Source organism: Panicum virgatum, chromosome 2N, assembly GCF_016808335.1.
Source record: "Panicum virgatum strain AP13 chromosome 2N, P.virgatum_v5, whole genome shotgun sequence".
Taxonomy (NCBI): domain Eukaryota; kingdom Viridiplantae; phylum Streptophyta; class Magnoliopsida; order Poales; family Poaceae; genus Panicum; species Panicum virgatum.
In genome coordinates, this window is record NC_053146.1 from 18,493,384 (window position 1) to 18,518,664 (window position 25,281).

The 25,281-nt window shown below is 46.1% G+C and overlaps 1 long non-coding RNA gene across 4 annotated transcripts; it reads left to right on the plus strand.

Moving 5' to 3' along the window:
- On the plus strand, window positions 1–24,815 carry LOC120659918. Of its 4 annotated transcripts, XR_005669280.1 has the most exons (15): window positions 1–25; window positions 115–439; window positions 15,118–15,253; window positions 15,385–15,548; window positions 15,624–15,892; window positions 15,970–16,320; window positions 21,322–21,390; window positions 22,417–22,455; window positions 22,573–22,754; window positions 23,024–23,098; window positions 23,321–23,389; window positions 24,055–24,109; window positions 24,191–24,304; window positions 24,386–24,463; window positions 24,545–24,815. It is a non-coding gene; the product is annotated as an uncharacterized LOC120659918 (long non-coding RNA). The 4 variants fall into 4 exon arrangements; XR_005669279.1 differs by having other exon boundaries at window positions 23,024–23,389; XR_005669282.1 differs by lacking the exons at window positions 22,417–22,455; window positions 22,573–22,754.
- The last annotated feature ends 466 nt before the right edge of the window (window positions 24,816–25,281 follow it).

Consider the following 25,281-nt stretch of genomic DNA (forward strand, 5'->3'; position numbering starts at 1 on the left):
AGCTCTCATCGCGTCGTCGATGCTGGTCAGGCTACCTTCTCGCTTGCAATTCGTGCTCTTGTCCAAGGCCAATTTTTATGGTGTGCATTCTTCTAATGATGATGTTGATTTCAGGCGAGAGGGACACCCCCTTGTTCATGCAGGGACATATCTGAATCCTGTGCACCAGCTGGTCGATGAAATGGCACAACAAGCTAGCTCCAACTATTGACAAAAACAAGCAGTGGTCTAGAGCAAATAGAGAAGCACATGCACGTGGTTATGCTGCGCACGTATATTGGAAAGCTCTTTTACAAATTATTCAACCTCTGCTGGCTTCTTAATATTTTGAGTTAATATTTTATTGTAGGGAATGGATTGCTGCTTTTAGGGATGAGTCATCTTGTCGGTGTTTACTGCCAAGCCTGCTCAGGAATACCCTTATCAGTAGGGTTTGTAGGTAAATATCGACTGCTCTGGAACTCGATGGTACAAGGAACACAAAGATTTAGACAGGTTCTAGCCGCGAGTTTGCGTAATACCCTATGTCCCGTGTGGTTTGTATTGCTTTAGGTATTAATGATCGTTTGGAGGGGGTTCCCGCCCGCCCTTATTTATTCGGGGGGACAGGGTTACATGGAAAGTCCTAGCCGAGTATAGTTGGAATTCTACTACAACATAATCAGGTAGTTTTCTTAGTACTGCAGTTAGTTCTACGTCTATTCGAGTAGTTACAAAAGAGGTAAGGTACATCCATGGTCTATCCCTTACTCTAGAATATTCTATGCCTATAAGCAGTCCCGCTGCCCCGGGTCTGACAAGCCCCCAAGCTCTTCGTAGCCGAGTTCAGCAGGCGTCGAGTACTTGGCTGGGCGTCTTCGAGTACTTCCAGTAATCAAAGCTTCCTTCAGGTTGCTTCTAGGCCTTCCTTCAAATACGTCGAGTAGTCCCCCAAGTACTTCTGTTTGTTTCGAGGCTATGAGGTGCTCAAGCCCTGAAATCTTGATCATATATGGTGCGTGAAGTACTCGCGCTCCATATGGAGTAGCCCCCGAGCCTTAGGTTGAATCGTAGAATCAGGCTGAGGGTCACTTCAGTCTTTTTGCTTCTTTATTTTCCAAAATTTGAAAAATAAATCTTTGATGCCTATATCCCGCAGTCCCCGAGCCTTAAATCAAAATCCTTCTTGCTGCGTGTAGCCCCCGAGCATAGATTTGGAATTAAGGATTTAAGACGTGGCATCAGATTTTATTCTTCAGATTATTTGCAGGATTCATTAGATCCGGTATCCGAAAAGACCTCTTTTTCGGGCAAAATCCCAGAAAAATGATGCAATTGGATACGCCACACTGATTGCACCCGAAATAACTTCAGAAATAAAACTCAGGATGTACGGCTCTTATTCAGTGCCCACGTGGGACGTTACTGTTTGGAGAATCTGCATTATTGCGTCTTTGACTGCGTCCGTGAATGCTGCCATGAACACTGCAATGAATGCGTCTGTGAAACGTGCACTATTGAGTCACGGGTTCTCCTTCAGCAAGCTCCCTTGTGGCTATAAAAAGCAGGGAGAGGCCTTTGCCAGAAGTACCGAAGTGTAGCAGCCATGGCTTATCCTTGGTGTTCTTGCTCTTGCCCTCCTGAGATTTGTGTAGTTCATCCCAGCAAAAGATGCTAGAAGAGAACTTGCGAGTGACAAAAAAAAGTCCCTGCTACCTCATCCTGCCACTCTCTTGCTCTCATTGGATCCATTTTGGACATCATGTCCTTGCATCTTCCAATGAGGAAAGTTCTCTGTGGACTGGTTGGGTCTTGTTGTGTCATATCCTTGGGGTTGCTTGTTTTTGGGTGCCCAAGAACTGACATCTCTGGCGGGAAGACTTAATCTTGTCACAACATATTCTGAGAGGAGAAGTTTCTCCAGAAGATGCTACAAGAGGACTTGCGAGGTGATTACTGTAATCTGCTTCCATACTCTTGAAACTTTTTTCCCATAGTATATGTATCATTATTCCCTTGATGGGAATAACAAGTTTGTACTTTGTCACGGCCTCGGGCCGATCTAGCAGCAGCAGGCTTCCCAGGAAGCCAAGAAGTGTGCGTGCAGACCCGAGTCGTTTGCAAAGTTATGTAAGAAAAAAATACTCGAATTGTACTGTGTCGAGTACTTTTCTTTGTTCTGGAATGTAATCCCAGTCGAGGAAAGGAGAGTCTAGTAGTTGACTAGGGATGTGAGTGTTTATTTTTCCAGAATGTAATCTTTAGAAAAAGAAATGTCTCTTTAAAATCCCGTTTTTTCCGCGATTTGCAACGGACTGTTGGCCTGTTGGGTGTTTTTACCATGCTGCCACTGTCATTATAAAATGAAACGGTAACTGAAGTGTCCCCTCATAAGAGAAGACTTAAAAGTGATACAATATCAGTCCCAGGAGGCTGATAACACTTTGATTACATCAGATGATACATTACCGTACAACTCTACGTGGAAGTGGGCAGTGAAGCTCAACTATCGCGAGGATAACAACTAACATCCACACAACGATATTAACTACGAAGAGGGGGTCATCAGAGTCTTGCGCCATACGGAACTTCCTGCGGGTGACCCTATCCACAGGCAAGGTTGGGTGCAGGACGGAACCACTACTCAACGTCTTCGGGAATGAAGTCTGGATCTTCCTCTGTAAACATTAAGAATGGGGTGAGTACAAACCTACTTAGCAAGTCCAACCACACCCACGGAGGGGTATAAACAGAATATAATGCACAGGTTAAATCAAGGATAAAACTAGGGTTTAATTTGCGGAAAGCTATTTTTTTATGCAGGGGTTCATTTAAAGGAAAGGGTTTTCAAGCAAATTTTCTTGTATCGGGTAACACGTAGTGTTGACCCACACATGATCCAAGTTTTAAGCAGCTACCGGACTCCTCATCCGCCGTAGCACACGACACATCTGCCGAACACTTTTCCAAAACCACTCACGCCAACCTGTCCATTCCCAGAAGAAACACTAGTTGTGTGACCACACCGTAACCTGCCCAATACCGTGGGCACGACTATTCGAATAGATTTTAACTCTGCAGAGGTGTGCAATTTTACCCACAAGCGGGGTACCACAGCTCGATCACCGTAGTGTCAGTACAGATCCCAACAAAGCCATTACCCACCTTAGCTAGACCTGACTAGCCATCACGGGATCCACCAAGGGGTTATTGACCTGTCACAGAGGTTTTAACCAGGGCATAAGTCACACAGAGCTAATCCCTTCTCCTTGATCACCCGTTGCTCTCAGCTCTCCTGATGGCTATCAGACTAACTAGTGGGGTTTATGCTAAGCCGTTGCCCATTCAACGGTCGAGTGGTTTGCACGATAGTGGGGTTAGGTGAGATGATACATGAACTCGGTCCTTAATTGTGACAAGATGGATATCTCCCTTCTCGCTCATCCACACAGGTACGAGCACACCATTTGGCAATTCACATGAAGTGCCATCCATCCCGTCTAAACTCATCTTTCGAAAATTTCATATTTTCCCTTCCCACACACTCACACATTTTCTTTTTATAAAACAAGTTGTACCGTGTTTAAGGTCCTAAGCGTTCTAGCAGCGATTAACGTCCAAACAGAACACATTCAGACATTATTATAGGTGGTCAAGGAATGGTTATAACAAATCAAGGGGTGGCTATCCAACCATGTTTCCAGCAGGCAAAACATATGCAGTTTTGTAAAACAGGCCAATAGGTTGTGTTTATAAAACTGGGACAAAACATGCATCAAAGGATGGGATTGAACTTGCCGTTCTCAAATCCTTCCGGGAAGTCCTGATCGAGGTGCTGTCCTTCGGGTTCAGGATCGTGGAACTGGTCCTCGTTCACTTGCTCGCAGTACTGCTCGTCGACGGGTTCTCCCTCGTCCACACCGTGATCTACGACGTATACAAACAAACACACAATCAGGAAAAAAAAACAAATGTTTTATCGTTGAGCTCGAATAAGAAATAATTAAGATATGGAGATAGGAGTAATATTTTTGGGCGGTTTCCTAATGGCATGGCCAAAACTATGTTAGAGATGACGTGGTAAAATTTCAGGTCGATCGGAGATTGTTTGGCGCATGAAATGATAGGTTACAGAGAGGTTTATGGGTTAAATAAGGAGTCAGGGACCTGTTTGTAATTATTTCTCAGAAGACAGGGGCTTGATTGGTATTTTAGAAAATACTCTGGTTATTCTGAAAAAGGTCAGGGGTTTATTTAGAAATATGTTTATATGGGGAAAGGATTTATTTTGGAATATAATAAAGGGAAAGGGTTTAATTTGCAAAAAGGCTAAAGGGTGGGAGGGCTCTTAAACAAATAGAAGAGAGGGGAGGGGGTTTTGCGGCAAAAAGCCACCTACTTCCTCCTTGGCTTGGGCTAGGGCGCAGCGAGGAGGGGGCTCTGCGGTGGCCGGCGTCCTGGAGGCGGCGGCAATGGCGGTGGCGGCGGTGCTAGGGAGCTGGAGGGGCTAGCGGCGGCCGTGGGGTTCGTGGTGGTGGAGTGCTCGGCGGAGGGGGTTACTTATAGGCCGAGAGAGGCGGTAGAGCGGTGGTGGCCGGCTGGCGAGCTCCGAGGACGGCCATTGATGGTGCTCGGGGCGTCGTAGAGCGGCGTTGCGCGTGATTCGCGGCGGCGATGCAACGGTTCGGAAGAGCAGGACGCGTAGAGGGGAAGCGAGCACGTAGAGGGGCCCTAGGCACTGTGCTTGTCGCTGAGCGGGCTCGAGCGGTGAGGCGGCGGCGCTGTGCGAGCAGTGCGCGCGTATGCGTGGCCGGCGGTGAGGGCGGGCATAGGAAGGCGGCGGTGGTGCTGACCGGCGGGCGGCGTGGCGAGCCTCGGGACCGCGTGGAACGCGTGTGGCGCGTGGACGGGCGGCCGTGGCGTGGCGCGGGCGTCGCGGCGTGCGCGGCTCGGTGCGACGAGCGCGGCGAGCCCGTGCGAGCGCGCATGCGCACGGCCCAGGGGTGCTCGGCGCGGTTGGGAAGTGTAGCGAAAATGGCCTCTCATGCCATATTTCAATATAATGTTTTGGCGATTGATGACACACGCAACACTTGAACTAATGTGTTTGCTTAGATGATATACTCAGGCTTTTAGGTTCAAGTGATGACAAAGAGAAGAGAGGCGAAGCTAGGCCCGAAGGGCCGCCCCTACGGGGGTTCCGCTGTGACTTGAGCAAATCAAGTCACCGGTTGAACCGACGCCAAGCAAATTACACACGTCGGTGCATTGACTTGAGCACGTCTGGGAGTTTTAGTATCACCGGTTAAACCGACGTAAGGCAAAATGTACTCATCGGTGCAATGACAGAGATGGCCTGCGGGCTAGGGTTTGGCACCGGATGAACCGGCGATAGGAAGTTTGAATACGTCGGTGCAATGACAGAAGCAGACCAAGAAAAATGCATACATCGGATGAACCGATGATGCACCGGTTAATGGCGTCGGTGCAGTTGTCCAGAGAGTTTGTTTTTCAAGGATCAGAGGACAGTTGCACTCACCGGTTAAACCGACGCTAATATTACATACACCGGTCGATTGCGTCGGTTGATTGCCCGTACACGTAACGGCTAGTTTTCAGTGGGCAGTTTAGTATCACCGGTTAAACCGACGATGGCAATTTGGGGAGCATCGGATTAACCGGTGTTAAGCACATTTCTGGCAGCTTTTCTCCAACGGCTATATTTGCTTGTGCTGCCTATATATACCCCCAAGGCCGCACCATTTGAGAGTGCTGGAGTTCAAGGAAGTATACAAGAGCTAAAGATCATCTCCAACCACCATAGCGCTTCATTGTACATCATATAGGCTTAAGCACACTTGTGAGAGTGCTTAGTGCTTGTTTAGGCTTAGTTCTTGAGAGAACTAGCTTGAGAGAAAGCCTTGCTGCGGCAAGCACCTTGTGTACTCGTCGTGTGACCCTCCGACTTGGTGTGGAGTGGCAACGACACTTTGTGCGGGGAAGGAGGCCCCTACTTGGTGTTAAAGCTCCAAGATAGTGAAGACGGTGCCGTGGTGACGCTTCGAGATAGACGGTGGCGGTGACCTCGTCTTTGTGACTTGGCGTCACTTAGCCTTTGCTTGTCGGGAGCCTTGGAGGCGTGGCAAGACGGTGATCAAGCGAAGAGACTCGGCATCACACTTGTTCTTTGTGAGCAAGTGGCCGTGGACGTAGGGAGGGACTTTGGTGTCCTAACCGAACCACGTTAAATCATGTGTCTTGGTGTCTTCACGGGAGTTTGCATATCCTCTCCCTTACCGCTTTACTTACCACATTACGTTTCCGCATTTACTCTTTCTTGCTTACCTTTACTTTCCTAGTTAGTTTGATTAGGATTGGCTATAGGTTGCAAGTCTTTTGGGGTAAGTAGAGGGTAGCATAGATAAACCTTAGTCATAACTAGCATGTGTAGGACGTGTTAGGTTTATCTTATGCAATTAGATTGAGCCCTAGGATAGAAAAGCGATTAGCGACCCTATTCACCCCCTCCCCCTCTAGGGTCGGACACCCCGGTGATCCTTACAGGAAGGCGGGGCGCGCGGGCTGGGTAGGCGTGTGCCGCGCGGAGGGAGAGGGCGGCGGCGAGCTGCTTCGGCAGCGAGCAGGCGGGCGTGGTCGGGGAGCCAGGCGGCGGCGAGCTGCTCAGCGTGCGGGAAAAGGAGAGAGGGAAGGAAGGAAGGAGAAGGAGGAAAAAAGAAAAAGAAGGAAAATGGAAAAAGGAAAAAGAAAGGAAAAGGAGAGAAATAGAGAAAGAAAGAGAAAGAGAGAAAAAGAGAGAGAGATTCGCGGCGACGACCGCGGCCGGATGCGCACGCGCGCCGGTCATGCGTGACGCGCAGGACAAGGGCGAACAGGGAGACGGGACGGCGATGGATTCGGATGTTGGGATCGGGTTTTTCGGAAGATCGGGAGATCGGGCGGGGAAAAATGATTTGAGCTCAACGACGAAAACTTTTGAAAAAAAAATTTAGTGCGTGATTTAATTTGGTGGATTTTTGGGATGTTACAAACCTACCCCACTTAAAATGAATCTCGTCCTCGAGATTCGGCTGGCTCCTAAACAGATGGGGAAATTCTTTCTTCAGAGCATCTTCACGCTCCCATGTATCTTCTTCTACTCCGTGTCTGCTCCACTGAACTCTGCAAATCCGTACTTCAGAGTTTCTTGTCCTCCTAGTGACAGTGTCCAAAATCTTGATAGGTACTTCCTGGTACCGAAGATCTGTCTGTAGATCTATCCCTTCTTCTGGCACATGCTCTTTCTCTAGTACTCTCAAACATCTCGTTAGCTATGACACATAGAACACCGGATGTATATCCGACATTCCTTCTGGTAGCTCCAGTCGGTATGCTACGGCTCCAACTTTCTTCAGAACTTGGTACGGTCCAATGTTCCGAGGGGCTAGCTTTCCTTGTACTTGAAATCTTCGAGTTCCCCAAATAGGTGAAACTTTAAGGTAGACGAACTCTCCCGGGTTGAAGCTTATTTCTTGACTCTTCTTGTCTGCGTAGCTCTTCTACCGGGACTGGGCGGCCTTTAGCTTTTTTCTAATCTCGGCCACTCTTTCTTCTGCTTCCTTTATGAGTGTGGGTCCGACTAGGGCACGTTCTCCAACTTCTGACCACATTAGGGGAGTTCTGCATTTTCTTCCATAAAGAGCTTCAAATGGTGACATGTCTAAACTCGCTTGATAACCGTTGTTGTATGAAAATTCCGCATAGGGTAAACTCTGCTCCCAATCCTTGCCATAGGTAAGGACACATGCTCTCAACATATCCTCCATAATCTGATTCACCCTTTCTGTCTAGCCATCCATTTGCGGGTGATAGGCGGAGCTGAAATCCAATTTAGTGCCCATGGCTTTATGCAAACTTTTCCAAAATCTAGAGGTGAATTGGGTCCCTCTATCTGAAATGATTCTGCTAGGCACACCATGCAACTTTACTATATTTTTCACATAAAGCTTTGCCAGCTTTTCTCCACCGTAATTGGTCTGTACGGGTATGAAATGAGCCGCTTTAGTGAGTTGGTCCACTATTACCCATATGGAGTCATGTCCTTTCTGTGTTCTGGGCAAACCTACTACAAAGTCCATTCCTACCTCATCCCACTTCCAAACCGGGATGGGTAGGGGTTGCAACAATCCTGCTGGTTTCTGGTGTTCGGCCTTGATCCTTTGACAAGTATCACAATGGGCGACAAACCGTGCAATATCCGCCTTCATTCCCTTCCACTAATATTTTTGTTTTAAGTCCATATACATCTTGGTGGATCTTGGGTGGATGGAGTAGGCTGAGTTATGAGCTTCATCCATGATTATCTGGGGCACACAAATCCTATTTTTATACCATAAAGTTATCTTATTATCCACTCTAAAATCCGGTGCCTTATTCTCTCCAGTCTGCATTCGGATTTCCATCAAGTCCTTGTCCGAACTTTGGGCCTTTCTGATTTTATCCTCCAGAGTGGGTTGAATGCTCATCTTGCGAATGGAACCTCGAGTGACAATGTGCACGTTCAATCATGCCATCTCTTCCTGTAGATGGGCATCCTTGGGTCCATAAGATTTCCGACTTAAGGCATCGGCTACCACATTAGCTTTGCCAGGGTGGTAATGGATTTCCACGTTATAATCCTTAACCAGTTATAATCACCTTCTTTGCCTGAGGTTCAGGTCTGGCTGGGTGAAAATATACTTCAGGCTCTTATGATCCGTGTATATCTCACACTTGTTTCCAATTAGATAATGCCTCCAAATCTTAAGGGCATGCACCACGGCTGCAAACTCCAGATCATGTGTTGGGTAGTTCTGCTCATGAGGCCTAAGTTGTCGGGAAGCATACGCTACTACTTTCCCGTCTTGCATGAGGACGCATCCTAATCCTTGTCGGGATTCATCAAAATAAATGACAAAATCCCGATGAATGTTCAGTAGGATCAGTATTGGGGCGGTTGTCAACCTTCGTTTCAATTCCTGAAAACTCCTTTCGTAGGATTCTGTCCAGGCAAACTTCATTTCCTTCTTAAGTAGTTCCGTCATGGGCCGGGCTATCTTGGATAATCCCTCGATGAACATCCGATAATACCCAACTAACCCAAGAAAGCTTTTGATTTCACTAATATTGGTCGGTTGCTGCCAATTGGAGACTGCTTCGACTTTCTCAGGGTCGACTGCTACTCCTTCTACGGTCAGAATATGTCCAAAAAAAGCCACTTTCTCTAGCCAAAATTCACACTTGCTGAATTTTGCATAGAGTTTGTTTGCTCTCAACTTTTTCAAAACTACCCTCAGATGTTGCTCGTGCTCCTGGACACTTTTCAAGTAAATAAGTATGTCGTCGATAAAGACTACGACAAACTTATCTAACTCATCCATAAACACCTTGTTCATGAGGTTCATGAAATAAGAAGGTGCATTAGTGAGTCCAAAGGACATCACAGTGAACTCAAACTGTCCGTAACGGGTGACAAAAGCTGTCTTTGGAATGTCACTTTCTCTAATCTTGAGCTGAAAATATCCTGACCTTAGATCAATTTTGGAGAAGTACTTGGCTCCTTTTAGCTGATAAAAAAGGTCATCAATCCTGGGGAGGGGGTACTTATTCTTGACGGTAACTTCGTTCAGTGCCCGGTAATCTACACACAACCTCATACTCCCATCTTTCTTCTTGATAAATAGGACTGGGGCTCCCCAAGGCGACGAGCTTGGTCTAATGAAGCCAATTCGTTGTATTTCTTTCAGTTGCTTCTTTAATTCCGCCAATTCAGAGGCTGCCATCCTATAGGGTCTTTGTCTATAGGAGAGGTTACAGGGACAAGGTCGATGACAAATTCTGTATCCCTATCTGGTGGCATTCCGGGAAGTTCTTCGGGGAAAACATCTGGGTATTCATTTACTACCGGGACTTCTTCCAAGGACTTGGCTTCCATGCTAAACACCATTGGGTCAGACCCACTTCTCCGGGTATGGCAGGTCACTCGTATTCCTTCTGGGTTCGTTAGGTGTACCACTTTGTCAGTACAACCTATGAGACCATTGTGTCGACTTAACCAGTCCATACCAAGGATCACGTCTATTCCCTTAGACTTAAGTACTACTAGGTCTGCTAGAAATTCTACCCCACTTAAATTGATCCTTACCCGTAGACAACTTAGTTGTCACTTGATGTCACCTCCAGGCGTCCGGGTTAATAGGGGTGTTTTTAGTAGTACTGTAGGTATGTAGGTATATTGTGCTTTTCCACAAAACTCGAGGATATGAATTAGTGTGATGCTCCAGAATCAAATAGTACTGTTGCAAGAGCTGAGCTGACTAGGTACTCACCGAACACTATGCCCTGAGCTCCTTGAGCCTCCTGCGCATTGATGTGGTTGACGCGGGCTCGTCCAAATGACTGCTGGGGCTGCCTCATCTGCTGACTGTTGTTGTTGCGGATGGGCACTCGGTTGGCACCTGACAGAACTGGCCTTGGTCCATTCATCGTGTTGGAGAAGGCTGATGTAGCAGGCTTGTTTTTGGCGTATGGGCAGTTAGCAATGAAATGCCCTGTCTCTCTGCAGTTGAAACAGGTCCTAGCATTGCTGTTGTTGGGGGTGACTTGGCTTGCATTGCTCTGCTGGGTCTTCATGGTGTTCTGGCTTCTGAACTGTGTGTTAGGGGCTTGGGATCCTGTCACTTGTGACTAGGTTCTATACTGCATTGGGGCCTGATATCTTGGTGTCATATAGCTGGAATTCCTTGGTTTCTTGAAGCGGTCATGCTGGCGGGCCTTTCTTTTCAGAAACTTGCGCTTGTTACCCTTCCTTTCTTCAGTTTTGGCCCTCTCTGTGAGAATAGCCTTGTTCATAAGAGTATTGAAGTCGGGGTAGATCTGAGGGGTAAGCAAGGTCCGGAGTTCTGGGTTCAATCCCTTCTTGAACATGTCCTGCTTTTTTTCATCATCGTTCACTTCCTCTGGTGCATATCGGGCCAGCTCCATGAACTAGTAGGTGTACTCTTCTACTGACATGCTTCCTTGCTGCAGTGCTCAGAACTCATCCGCCTTACGCTTCATGGTGGCCGAGGGGATATGATAGCGGCGGAATTACTTCACAAACTCCTTCCAAGTGATAGTGGAGGCATCATCGGCAGCGGCACAGTAATTCTCCACCAGGCTAAGGTAGTCTCGGTGAGTTGGTGGGCTGCCAGAAGAACTTTGTCTCGATCCTGGCATTCGAACGGCTCGAGCTTCCTCTGGATTACATGTAACCAGTCGTCTGCATCCAAGGGGTTGCTGGATCCGACAAAGGTGGGCAGCTTGGTCCTCAGAAAAGCTGTCAGCTTGTCATTCATGGTCTGCTCCCGTGGCTGCTTGTTGACGAGGGCATTGGCCAGTGTTTCCAATATGAGGGTCTGGTTGTGTATTATCTGTGCCAGGTCCCCGAGGGGTGCTGGTGGTGGCAGTGGCACTTCTCCTTGATTTTCTTCTCTGTTCTGGCTCACTTCCTGTTCTTCCTGGGGAGGGTTCTTTCCATTAGGCTGTCCTCCTGCGCCAGCGGCTGCCAGGGTCCGGTTGCGGGAGGCCCTTCTACCGCTTCGGGAAGCCATCTGTAGATTGGGTAGAGTCTTTGTGAGATTGGGATTAGAATTAAGTGATGTTTAAGTTGTTTAATTCGTATTTTTGAAAAGACAAAATCTACCATCCGCCGGAAAGCACACAAACTAACAACAAGCACACAAACTAGCAAACAACAAGCACACACCACTTTATTACTGCAAGGTAGGGTACAACACGGGGCAAGACTAAAATGCGTGCTACACGTTCGGGAACAGGTTCACACTTAAGGTTACAACTTAAACCAAAGGGGTTGGGAGGGTACAACACTAGGGTGGCGTCGGGCATTCTACTCGCGGGGCGAGCCTTCTTCCGGGGCGGAGTGTGCGTGTAGTCCTTGCTCGCCGTCCTTTAGATTTTCATTTTTCAAGGGTTGCGCAGCAGCTTCTCTTCCAACGGTGGCAGTAGACCCTTCGGGGTTCTCAGGTGGGGTTTGTGGGGTTCTCAAGAGTGGTCCCCATCCTATGACGGGCGTCCCGAGTAGAACATGGTCTTCCCCAATTGCCGGGACTGGCATTCCGCTTTTGGTCCATTCTTGCATACGCCGGTCCCGGGCCTGCCTGAGGTTCTCCTAGGCAACCGCTTCGCTGTTGACCGCGGCTGCGGCTCTTGCCTCGGCTTGGGCTGCCCGAATCTGTTGCAGTCTTACCGCGAGCTCTGCTTGCTCGGCTCGATGGGTCTGCTCCCTCAGGATGCTGGCTTGCTCGTCAAGGAGCTGATCCAAGGAGTCTAGGTAAGTAGCCACTTGGTACAGGGGGTCTTCTTCATGGCGGCGCCGTTCCAGGCTTCTCATACGAGCTTCCCAAACTGGGGTTCTGATGGCCGAAGGGAAGAACCCCATTAGTGTGGGGGCTAGGTGTCCTTCAAAAATCCGGCACAGATAACGGAGTGCCTTTCTGATGGCCAAGGGATAGGTGTCTTGGTGCCTAAACCCTGTGGCGGTCACTCGCCATGGCTGGATGTCGGGGTAGTGGTCACTTCTGGCGATGACTAGGATCACCCTGCAGCGGAGGGTACCAAGGTGCTCGTACTCTCTGCTGTAGTATCTTGGGCGTTCCGTAACACCAAGGCTTTCTAGGGCGTTGATCAAGAGGCTGAGGAAGCCAGGCGCAGTTTGGAAATTGCCCTGGGTCCATCCTTCCTCAGCCATCTGAAAACAAAGATAGGGTGAACAAATTTTGCACAAGTATTTGGGTACGAAGGGGACAGATGGTACTTATTATTACAACGTGGAGGGGCACAGTTTCCATGGATACACGATTATTAGGATAGAGTTCTAGCTTGGAGTGCTACTCCTATCATGGGGACTCTTCCTCGATCCGGATAAGGCGCTTCTTTGGTGGAAGACACTGATCATCTTCGGTCTGAGTACCTTTATCCCAATGGGTTTCTTCGGGTTCTTCCTCTATCCACCCACCTATTCCTCTGCAAGCCTCATATTCTTACCATTGGGCTTGGAGAGCGGCTAGGGAATATCGGCGCGTGCGGCTCTTGTCCGTTGTTCCTCCAGTTCTTGGGTTGCCTTTTTTGCCCTGTGGATTTGGTGCTTCAGTTGTGCCGCCTGTTCGCGGTAAAGTTCATCCAGGCCGGTGAGGTAGATGGATAGGTGGGAGACCGTATCTTCTAGGTCTTCTTCTTCTCTCCCAAGTCCTCTCATCCGGGCAATCCATGAGCGTCCTCTTCCTTTAGTAGGCGGGAAAAATCCCATAGGAGTCCGCTGAAGATGATACTTGTAAACCACACACAGACGTCGCATGGCTTTACGGGCGGCTTTTCGGTAGGTGTCAGGAAAGCGAAAGCCAGTGGTGGAGATGAACCAGGGGTCCACGTCAGGGTAGCGGGTGGTCTTTCCCACAAAAATCATCATGTCACACCGAAGAGTGCCCCTGGAGTCGTACTCCTGGTTGACGTACTCTGGTGGGTCCACCACTCCAATGCGTTCCAGGCTGAGTATCAATAACTTAGTAAGGCTGGGCTCTGCGTGGCAGATTCCGCCACTCTATCCATTGTCAGTCATCTGGAACAGGGCAAGAATCAGCGGTGAGGATTAAGTAAGGAAAAAATCCTAATGTGAAAAGGCCTGAATAAGGGTCTCGATCCTAAGGGCCACGTCTTACGGCCAACCTACGGCTCTGATACCACCTGAAGCGTCCCCTCATAAAAGAAGACTTAAAAGTGATACAATATCAGTCACATGAGGCTGATAACACTTTGATTACATCAGATGGTACATCACCATACAACTCTACGCGGAAGTGGGCAGTGAAGCGCAACTATCGCGAGGATAACAACTAACATCCACACAACGATATTAAGTACGAAGAGGGGGTCATCAGAATCTTGCACCATAGGGAACTTCCTGCGGGTGACCCTATCCACAAGCAAGGTTGGGTGCAGGACGGAACCACTACTCAACGTCTTCGGGAATGAAGTCTGGATCTTCCTTTGTAAAAATTAAGAATGGGGTGGGTACAAACATACTCAGCAAGTCCAACCACACCCACGGAGGGGTATAAACAGAATATAATGCACAGGTTAAATCAAGGATAAGGCTAGGGTTTAATTTGCGGAAAGTTAATTTTTTATGCAGGGGTTCATTTAAAGGAAAGGATTTTCAAGCAAATTTTCTTGTACCGGGTAACACGTAGTGTTGACCCACACAGGATCCAAGTTTTAAGCTGCTACCGGACTCCTCATCCGCCGTAGCACACGGCACATCTGCCAGACACTTTTCCAAAACCACTCACGCCAACCCGTCCATTCCCAGAAGAAACACTAGTCGTGTGACCACACCGTAACCTGCCCAATACCGCGGGCACGGCTATTCGAATAGATTTTAACTCTGCAGAGGTGTGCAACTTTACCCACAAGCGGGGTACCACAGCTCGATCACCGTAGTATCGGTGCAGATCCCAACAAAGCCATTACCCACCTTAGCTAGACCTGACTAGCCATCACGGGATCCACCAAGGGGTTATTGACCTATCATAGAGGTTTTAACCGGGGCATAAGTCACACAGAGCTAATCCCTTCTCCTTGATCACCCGTTGCTCTCAGCTCTCCTGATGGCTATCAGACTAACTAGTGGAGTTTATGCTAAGTCGTTGCCCATTCAACGGTCGAGTGGTTTGCACGATAGTGGGGTTAGGTGAGACAATACACCAACTCGGTCCTTAATTGTGACAAGATGGATATCTCCCTTTTCGCTCATCCACACAGGTACGAGCACAATTGTTCCTAATACTTTTTCTGCTGCGAATCCACCTAAGTAGGTACTTGATAAGAGTAGTCGATGCGTAGAAATCGATTACTATACCATAGTATATATCTGATAGGATTTTGCTTTCTGTAGGAGGACGTGGAGTACTTTAAAAGTAGTCCTTCACTGCCAGGCATTTATTCACCCTTTTGTTCTTCCAAACTTTTCAATCTGTTAACCAAATTCAAGTATGTTCATATGAAGTTTCATATAAACAGTACTTATATATATTCTTGGTTGTGCAGATGAGGAGGAAGCTGGAGAGATGAGTGATAGGGATCTCAGCCCTACTCCGAGTACCGATACTCAAACTGGGCATCCCAGGAGTACTCGATCCACGGCGAGGAAGCGTCGAAGCTCCTCCCAAACTGGTAGCGACAAGTAAGTAGCTAATTATTTTAGAATCGAGTACTTTTAATTTTCGATTTGCTGATTTATGTTTTGCTTTTTTATGTCCGGCTGCTAAATTGCCACGGATATCATCTTCTGGGGATGATACTGCGGTGAGACAGCCTGTCCCTTCCACCATAGTGGGTCCATCAAGTGGGACCGGGGCTACTCCTTCGGCGAGTAGTTCCAATGTAAATACTACTATTGATGCGGGTAAGCGGGCCATAATTGTGAAGCCTGCCCGCAAAATTGACATCAAGGGTCTTGCTCTGAGAAGAGCTCCTACGTAAGTTCCTTAGAACTTGTAGCCATAGGATCTGATTTTGAGTTTAGTAGTTTTTAACTACTTTTGTCTTTGTAGGGATGCAATCCTGGAAGGGAACGTGGAGGCTGAAGACAGCTCAGCCTCCAAATCGGAGCTGTAGAAGCCCCCGAATACTCCTGATATGAGTGCTCAAGATGCGGAGGCCATGGTCGACTCCATGCTTCGGGATTCTCCGTTGCCAAATTTGGAGAGGGGCAATGAGGATGTCCCGGAGGATGGTGGAAATGGCAAGCTTCCTCAGGAGGGAGAGGGCGAGAAGCTTCCTGAGGGAGGCAGTGATAAGCAGCCCGAAGAGACCCCTGCAGGTAAGCTTGTAGCACCTTGTAAGAAAGGTATCTTTTTCTTGCTCTTAATATGATTAAGTAGCGTATTTCTCCTCTAGATTCCCAAAATGCAGGGAATACTATAGGGAGGGTTGAAGATGTGCCCAAGGGGGCAGTGGCTGAGGTGCGGGCGAGTACTTCCCAGGTCACATCGGGAAGTGACTTGCCGCGTGAGAAGGTGGAGCTTGCTGTCAAGCTGCTAGAGATAAGTAGTCGAATACTTCGAGTACTTTTAAAGGATATCGAGTAGTGTACTGATCTTTTTACTTTGCAGGAGGCGCTGGGACGGGAGGGTAGCTAGTCCCAGGATGAGATAGAACTGAATGCCCTGAAAGAGAGGGTTAAGACGCTCTCATTCGAGAAGGCAGCTCTCGAGGGGAAGCTAAAGAAGCTTTCCCAGTCGAAGAAAGGTTAGTTTTTAGCATTTGCTATGCGTTCGACTAGTAGATCTGCTTGGTGTTTATAAGATTTTCTTTCAATCGAGTACACAGCTTGTGCGAAATCCTTAAAGATTTAGGAAAACTTAGTACTGGATCTAAATATTTTTATGTACCGAAATGCAGATGAAATAGAGAGGCTCAAGAAGATCAAGGAGGACTTTGATCGGGAGGCAGCGTCGACTCTGCAACAGCTCAAGACCTTGTTAGAGTCACGAGACTCGATGCACCGAGAACTCGTGGAGCTGAGAGAAGTCAAGGATGCCGCCCTGGAGGTAGCCGAGGCCATGGATATCCCAGAAAGGGATGGAGATGAGCCGCTCACGCTGGCATGGAGGCTTCGTAAAGTGCCCGGAGCCTTCGAGAGGTTTGTCTCCACCATCACCCGCCAGTATGTAGGTCACGTACTTGGGCTGGTGAAATCTTATTGGCCAACCACTCGTCTGGATGCTCTTGGACAAGGAGCCAAAGCTGATTATACGGATGATCAATTCCGTCAGTATTTGGCGGAGATTTCCGGGGTGGCCGATCAAATTATAGAGTCCTTGAGCAAGGCTGAGTCTCCTTGAACTTTTTCTTGTAATTGAATTGACGCGTGGGCCAGAAGTACTTTTGGACAAATATTAAATATTTGTGTAATGTTAAGTACTTGTTTTGTATTTGGATTATGGAATCCTTTGATGTGTCGAGTAGTTGTACTCGAGGATCCTGAGTGTAGGCAGCATCGCACCCACTCTGCTATAATAGTAGATACGAGGAATTGTATCCGTAGGTGCCTTAGAAGGCAAAGTATTCTCGAATAGGATCGAGTATGGTTCTAGATCGAAACCATAGTGCTGACCGGTTAGGATTGAATCTCGCAGGATTAACCAAGTGGGAAAAGCACTATAAGAGTGTAAAAGCCGTAGCTTGAAGCAGATTTCCTTTTGAAGGAAATTCTTTATTAGCGCGCAGCTATCATGGATTTTGTTGTTCAATCGGGGGGAACTCTTATCGAGTATTTAGGAGCTATAAGATGTTTCTTGATAGATAGGAAGACAAACAGCTCTCGACAACTACTCGGAGTGCTAAGGGAAAACATGACTTCTTTTTGTAACTCAAGCAAGCGAGTAGCACCCATCAAGTACTCGAGGCAAAAAGATTCTGTAACGGAGATTCCCATAGTAGACTGAGCAAGCGGAAAACTTGTGTCGACCTATTTTAGAGTATCGAGAACTTATCTGTACTCCTTGACAGATGTTCGTAGTTGACTAGTTAGGATGGACCTTGCTTGGTCGCCGGATAGTGTACAACTATTGTAAAAATATTCCAAACTACTCAATCATATCGAGTAGTATGTCCTATACATGGACTGGATTGATTTCTAGAATAGGACTGTTAGGATTGAACTCCGTCGAGTTAACCAGGACGTGAATATTCTAAAAATATCCCAAAGTAACTGAGCAGGGCGAGTAAGGTGTCCTACCTGAGGACTGGAATAACTCTAGGGCAAGTCTGTTAGGTGCTAACCCCATCGAGTTGCCCAAGATGAAGGTGCCGAAAGAGTATCCAATACCTACTCGGGTAAGCGAGCAGGGTGTCCTTTTAACCAAGGACTGGAGAAATCCTTAAGACAGAACTGTTAGGTACGAACCCCGTCGGGTTGCCCAAGACGTAAATGTCGAACGAATATCCAAAACTTACTCGAGCGAGGCGAGTAAGGTGTCCTTTTAACCAAGGACTGGAGTAATCCTTAAGACAGAACTGTTAGGTACGAACCCCGTCGGGTTGCCCAAGACATAAATATCAGAAAGATATCCAAAACCTACTCGAGCGGGGTGAGTAGGGTGTCCTTTTAACCAAGGACTGGAGTAATCCTTAATATAGAACTGTTAGGTACGAACCCCGTCGGGTTGCCCAAGACGTAAATGTCAGAAAGATATCCAAAAACTACTCGATCGGGGCGAGTAGGGTATCCGTAACACGGACTGTAGCAACTTTTAAGACAGAACTGTTAGGTACGAACCCTGTCGGGTTGCCCAAGACGTAAATGTTAAAGAAGCACTCGAGTGTAAACCATGAAAACTACTCGATAGCTGCTCCAATGCTAAGCGTGACTTTCGAGATGGGGTATTGGTCGTATGAGCGAAAGCCAAGTAGTCGATTTATGGGGGAAATCAACTTTTATTTGGATATGTCGAAGTTACAAATAGTTTTAAAGTGACAGACTCTGACTCTTAAGACCTACCCCTTGCCCGTTAGACATGGGCAATGGTTTACATGACTGAATAAAACTTATTCGAGGATAAGACTAGTCGATATGATAGTCGACTAGATTTGAAGTGAAACTAGTCGGTGCAAGGGTCGACTAGATTATTGGTTGGGTCTCCTTCAGGAGAGGTGCCCTAAGGGCCTTGCGGAGTGAATCACACTGAAAGATTGTATGAGAACTCTTTGGGTGTATGAAGCATTTGCGTAGCAGTACTTTGTTGATCCTGTTTCCGCTCTGAGATGATTCTCCTTGATGCGGGGTGGGCGGTTTACCCTGAGAACGGGTACCGATGGTTGCCGGCTTGTGCTTCTTGAAAGATGCGGAAGCCTTTGGTGGGATGCGATAATTGGAGGAAGGGTTGTAAGCCTCGACTTCCTCACGTTCCTTTCTCCTTGAGATGATGACGTTGTGCGCGTCGCGGCCAACATTGATCATGTTGCAAAGGTCGCAGTTGGAGTTGTCGTAGTTGTCGCCCTGCTGTTCCTGCTGGCTGTTAGTGAGGCGCTGGCGCCTGAATGCCCTCTTCCGGTTAAGCAGGCAATGATGTTCGTAGAGATCTTCTGCTGGATGCTGCTCTTCCAGTTGGACGGTGACAGTCACCGCTGGAGGAGGAACAGTTGGATCTTCCTTGGTAGTAGCCTGAACTTCAGTGATTGTTGGAGGAGTAGTTTCCATGTTGTCGGAAAGGTACTCGTCAAAATCATCAGAATTGTAGTCGTCAAGGTTGAGACGTTCCGTGGGATCAACCTCAGGTTCTTCGGAGATACGAACCATGAGGATTTCACGGCACAGGTCCTGAACTTCTTGGTCTTGTTTGCTTGAGGATGGGTCTAGAGGGGTGCTCTGTTGGTAAGGCAGATCCGCTGGCTGTGAGCCGGAGGTGTTGGGATCTTGAGTCTTATTTTGATGCACTGTCCGTCCTTGCGGGGTTGCATATATAACCAAGTTAGGGAGGGAGTCCCGATCGGACTTGGAGTTTTTAGCCGAGTTGGACTCGACTTGCTTGTTGTACTGGATTAGGTTGTCTAGCTCATCCTCCGAGTTGGACGAGTACTCGAATTCGGAATTGGTTAGCCCACCGATTTTAGAGTATGTATGCTTTGGGTGAGCGAAAAGTGGGATGCCCATATCTACACGGAGGGCATTCTCGTTCATCCAGTGTAGCCATGATTGAGTGGGAGTCAACCCTTCAGGCTCCTTAATCCAGGGTTTGTCAAAAATTGATTCACTGGATTGTTCTGGAGCTTTGGCTTTTCCCTTTTTAAGCTTGGCGAGTTCCCAAAGAGCGTCAGCGTGTTCGGGTGGATTGGCCATAGCGTCCAGGAACAGCTCGACGTTGTCAGACCAATCCTCGAGATCATCGAATGGTTCAAAGTTCTCGAGACTGTTCATGAAGCGATCAAAGTCTTGATCGAAAGAGGACTTGGTTGGTTCCGGAGTCCAGATGTGAACAGGTTTCGGTGAAGGCCTTTGAGGTATCCTAGAAATAGATGATCCCATCCAAACAAGCCGGGGGTTTGTCTCACCAGATCCTCCGTAGATTCCTCCACCCGTTTTCCGCCTCTTGTTTTGCAGAGTGCTTTCAGCTATCTTGATGCAGTCGGCGAGCTTTGAATTCACCCCATCGATCCCTGAGAGCATATCACCCGACCTTTTCTGTGGTGGGTTTAACACTTTAGGGTTCTGCTGAGACGTGGTTGAGCCGAGGGTAGTTTCTGCAAGTTTGATGCAACCCTCTATTGATCGTGAAACTCGATTTACATCATCGAGAAGTTCTGAGTTTTTGATCTTAGGGCGTTTGATCGTCTTGAGATGAGTCAAGTATTTTCCAAGAGTTTTGGAAAAGTGAGGTTTTTCGGAATCAGAGTTTGTGTCGAACTCGACTAAACCGAGAGTTTGGGTCGGAGTTGACATGTTTCCTGGGTTTTCCGAGTTGAGTTCGGGTAGAACTCTTTTTTCGTCGAGATCCGCAGACTCGCGGATGCCAGCGAGTTGGGAGTTGGTTTTCAATTTAGGCGAGTTAGGCGTGATAAGGTGGCTGGAGAAGCCTCCCGTTCCGTCAGCTGTGCATGCCCAGGAACCTAAAACGAGGGTTGTGCCTTCCGGCACGTTGTTGGCGTCGCTAGATCCGGCCATCGAATTCGCTGATGAACAGGCCGAATCCCCTACCTTGCGCGCCAGCTGTCGGTGTTTACCGCCAAGCCTGCTCAAGGATACCCTTAGCAGTAGGGTTTGTAGGTAAGGATCGACTGCTCTGGAACTCGATGGTACAAGGAACACAAAGATTTAGACAGGTTCGGGCCGCGAGTTTGCGTAATACCCTGCTTCCTGTGTGGTTTGTATTGCCTTAGGTATTGATGATCGTTTGGAGGGGGTCCCCGCCCGCCCTTATATATCCGGGGGGACAGGGTTACATGGAAAGTCCTAGCCGAGTACAGTTGGAATCCTACTACAATATAATCAGGTAGTTTTCTTGGTACTGTAGCTAGTTCTATGCCTATTCGAGTAGTTATAAAAGAGGTAAGGTACATCCATGGTCTATCCCTTACTCTAGAACATTCTATGCCTATAAGCAGTCCCACTGCCCCGGGTCTGACACCTCTTTCATGTTCTGGTTATGAAGATATGGTTTCTGCACATTTTGTCCTTTACTCTGAAGCAAAGGATCTTTTATCAGCACAGCTTTCTGAATTGCAATCCTTTCTTTCATGGGGTTTTGAAAGCTTTTCGACTGCACCGCTTCAACACCTCCACCCAACGACTGCTCGTCATTCTACGATTCTGGATCACAAGTGAGTTCTTTGTCATAATCTTTTCCATTTTGCCTATTCGTGTTCTAAATAACTATAGTTAAGCTTGGGTGTCAATTATGATGGGCCTTAACTGAAAATCATTAACCAATGTTCAGTGTCATTACCTAAGAGCAACTCCAACAGATTGATTATCCCCTTTTCACTTTCCACTTTTTAGCCATAAAGGGGATTTAGGGGAAAAAATTTAGCTCCAACAGATTGATTTTCCCTTTTTCCCTTTCCCCTTTCCCCTATATTTCCCTCTCCTCTCCCCTTTTTAAAGGGGAATTCCACCTTCTCTCTTTCCTTCTTCCTTTCTATCCATTTTTTTCTAGCCATAAGATCCACATGCATGAGAAGATCCTGGCCACTCATGAATTAAAGGGGAAAGGGAAAAATCAATCTGCTAGAGCACATCTCTCCAATAAACTAAAATTGTGATGGGGGATTCCCCTATAAGATGAAAAAGGGGAAATGAGAAAATCAATCTGTTGGAGTTGCTCTAATGTTACTAGAATTTGATCAAATTTGAGTTGTGTATGTGTGGCCTGCACAGCTAGGCATATGATCAAATTTGAGGTGTGCATGCCTTGTACTTCTAGGCATTATGATCAAATTTGAGGTGTGTGTACCCTGTACTTCTAGGCATTATGATTAGATTGGATTATCATTCTTTAAGGATTCCATAATTCTATTGTTGGGTTCTCTAAATTACATGGCCAGACTATTGCATTATGTCAGCCAAGGAGTGGTGCCTCAATTTGTTAGAGTTTCTCATTTGTAAGGACCATCCGTCGATTGTTTTGTAAGAAAATTCCAATTGCAAGTTCTGCGGATAGTAGAGGCAAGTGGATCTTTTGTTGCATTCAAGAGATCAATTAGCTTTGCATTAGGCCTGTTATTATTTTTCTGAAAATTGCAATAACAATTTTTAAATTATGAAACAGTTGGCTCATAGCAGTTAAATACGTTTTCTGCACCATAAGCATTCTGCTTCCCTTGAACCTTCTTGTTTGTTTGTCATAGAGTCATGGCTTCATGACAGGAAGTGACCTCCTTCTTAAGGTAATAAAGATGCAGTTAAGATACTAATTAGTGGTTAGTTTAGTAGTTTAGTCATGTCTGATGACCTCTGTACCATATAAGGTAACTGATAAACGTCGATTGCTTGTTTTGAAGCAGAATTTTGTTGTTTTGATCACAACTGGGAGCTAGGTACCTGATGAGTTGCTTGGCAGTTAACACGTCTCTTGTTCTACAATCTGTTGTGTCATCCATCATGCCATCATATTAGTCCAATGGATGGAATTATTTTAACTTTGAAGGAGGGGTTGAAACACTTTGCATCACAGAGGCGAGTTCTAGTATGTTGGTGTTCTTGCTGCTATTGTTTTTTTCCTCTAAATTACATATGGTATGAGCCACATTTCTAAATAAATGTTGTTTGGCCTAACTTAACTATGAATAGGTTGAAGATAATATGATAGAACCTTTTTCAGGCCTATTGCATCTCTTTTTTCTCTTATCATATCTCCATTAGGTATTTCTAGCAATGCATCTTGGAATTTCTAAATATGCTTTCCTCCCTACCTACCTCCCTCCCCCTCTCCCTCCCTCTCCTGGTGCTTGCCAGCAGGAAGAAGGAAGAGCTCATGGTTGCTGCTGCAGTCTAGGGAAGGACAAGAACAGATGAGAATTGAACTCCCGTGTAATTCCCTTTCCCTTCTCTAATTTTACTCTAAGAACTCCAATGCAATTCCTTTCCCTTTCCCAGATAGCAAAATTACTGAAAGAACTACTATAAATTGGTCATATTCATAGTGATAATTATTTTTTAAGTTATACTATGTCCCTAGAATTATAAGGTTTCATTTTTGGTTGTGTGTCATATGGATTAATGTTTTAAGTTCCTTTTTCTTCTACATGACAGGGCGTGCTGGAAGCAATGGCCTACATGGTTATGTGACTTCTCCAGCTACATTAGGATAGGGAAGGCATTGTGAGTTTCTATTTTCCCTCTGATTCTGCTCTCTGTTCATGATGCAATAATTGATTGGCATCAAAATATGCAGACAGGATGTGCTTCTTAATAAAACTATGAACAATTTAGACCCCCTTGTTTTCTTGTCCGCAACTCCAGTTGTGGAGATGTGATCTTAGAAGGTATGTGTTTTGAAAATCGGAAGGTTTAGGATCATTGGTGGTGTTCCATATATGATTGTGCAGCTTTGTTTGGTATATATTTGCTAAGATATCTACTAATAAATAAACTAAATTTTGACACATTGATATGCATTCTATTTAAAAAGGATACTTTAACCATACTGATGTTTTGCAAGCTTAGATCCATATCATGATGTAGCCGAAAATTTTGGGAAGCGAATGGCCGGCAATACATAATATGAAATGGATATGAAAAGTATGGGAAGCGATTGGCCATTCATATTTTCTATCTTTATTCTTTCCATTGATGTGGCTAGCTCCCTGTGGATATAAAGAGGCAAACACATTCCTTCGCCACACATAGGAGAGATATAGATAGTGAAATAAAGCTAGACACGATGGTTTTGCACACCTTCATGCCCATTGATGAAGCCCTCTCAAAAACTCATGGATCCAAAGTGGATCTGATGGCGGTTGTGACTTCTATTGGCTCTGTGACAGCTAGAAACTGGACGGATCCATACATTACAAGGGAGATCTGTATTAGGGATGTGAGGTTTGGCTTTCTAACTATCACTATGTTTGGGTTTTCTTCTTTGTACACATGTACATAGTAACATAATCTATCATTTTGTAGTGGTACTGGATTCATACATATTGCGACAAACAACAACCTGGTGACAGGTGGAAATTCTTGAAGCTGAATGACTTTGTGATGGTCATAGGAGCTCTTGTGGACTGTGATCGAGGGGTTGCTAAATAAATAACACACTCACATTCAATTTATGGTGTTTTATTTGGTGTTTCTAGCTAACAAAATAAATTTGTTCAGGTAGCTTTGAGGAGTGCGAGAGCACTAGAATATTTTTGTTTCAAAGTGGCACCTATCCACGGATAAAACACCTCGAAGGTGATATGTAGTAGTTTTTAATTGTTGATTGTTTTGGCATTATATATGTATCACTAATGTACATATTCTTAACTTTTTCAGATCTTAGACATGGGTTGTGCAGAGACGTTTTGGTTAACGATGGTGTAAAATGTGCCATTACCGAACATGTTGATAAGATGAAGATGTTAGATGCTCGCTCCAAGAGTATTAGTGTTCTGCTTCTTAAGCGATCTATTTGAGTACATGATCGACGGCAATCGTAAAGATCTCGTCGTTGACGAGCATGAAAATAACTAGACTTATGGAGAGGAATTTGATTAGGATTGTAATATTATGTTTTAATTTAATTAGCTATGCATGGCAAGTATCATTTCCTGTCTTATACAGGAATCAGCTTTTAGCACTTCTTTCCTATTTGCAGTAATTGAAACATAAATTATGTATTTTTTAAAATTAGCACTACCTTTTTTAATCGTAAGCTTCTTCCAGTGGTGGAGTATTTTGTTTAGTTTTGTTTTCCTTCAAGCATATAAATATTGCCTACGTGTATGATTTCGATTGGCTTAAAATAACTCATGTAAACTCACACTCGTTATTCCATCATGCAGCAAATGAGATTTTTTAGTAGTAGTTATTATTTATTACAATTTGACTTTAAACACGTACCTGTGGTACGTGCATCTCCACTAGTAAATATAAAAGCACTTGTAGCCCAGTGGTTACAAGAGACTCAGAAACACCTCAGGTTGTGCATACGTTGTGAGTGTCTGAGTTCTATTGTGTAATATAAAAAATAAATCAATAAATTCTCAAAAAAGATAAATCAATAAATCATT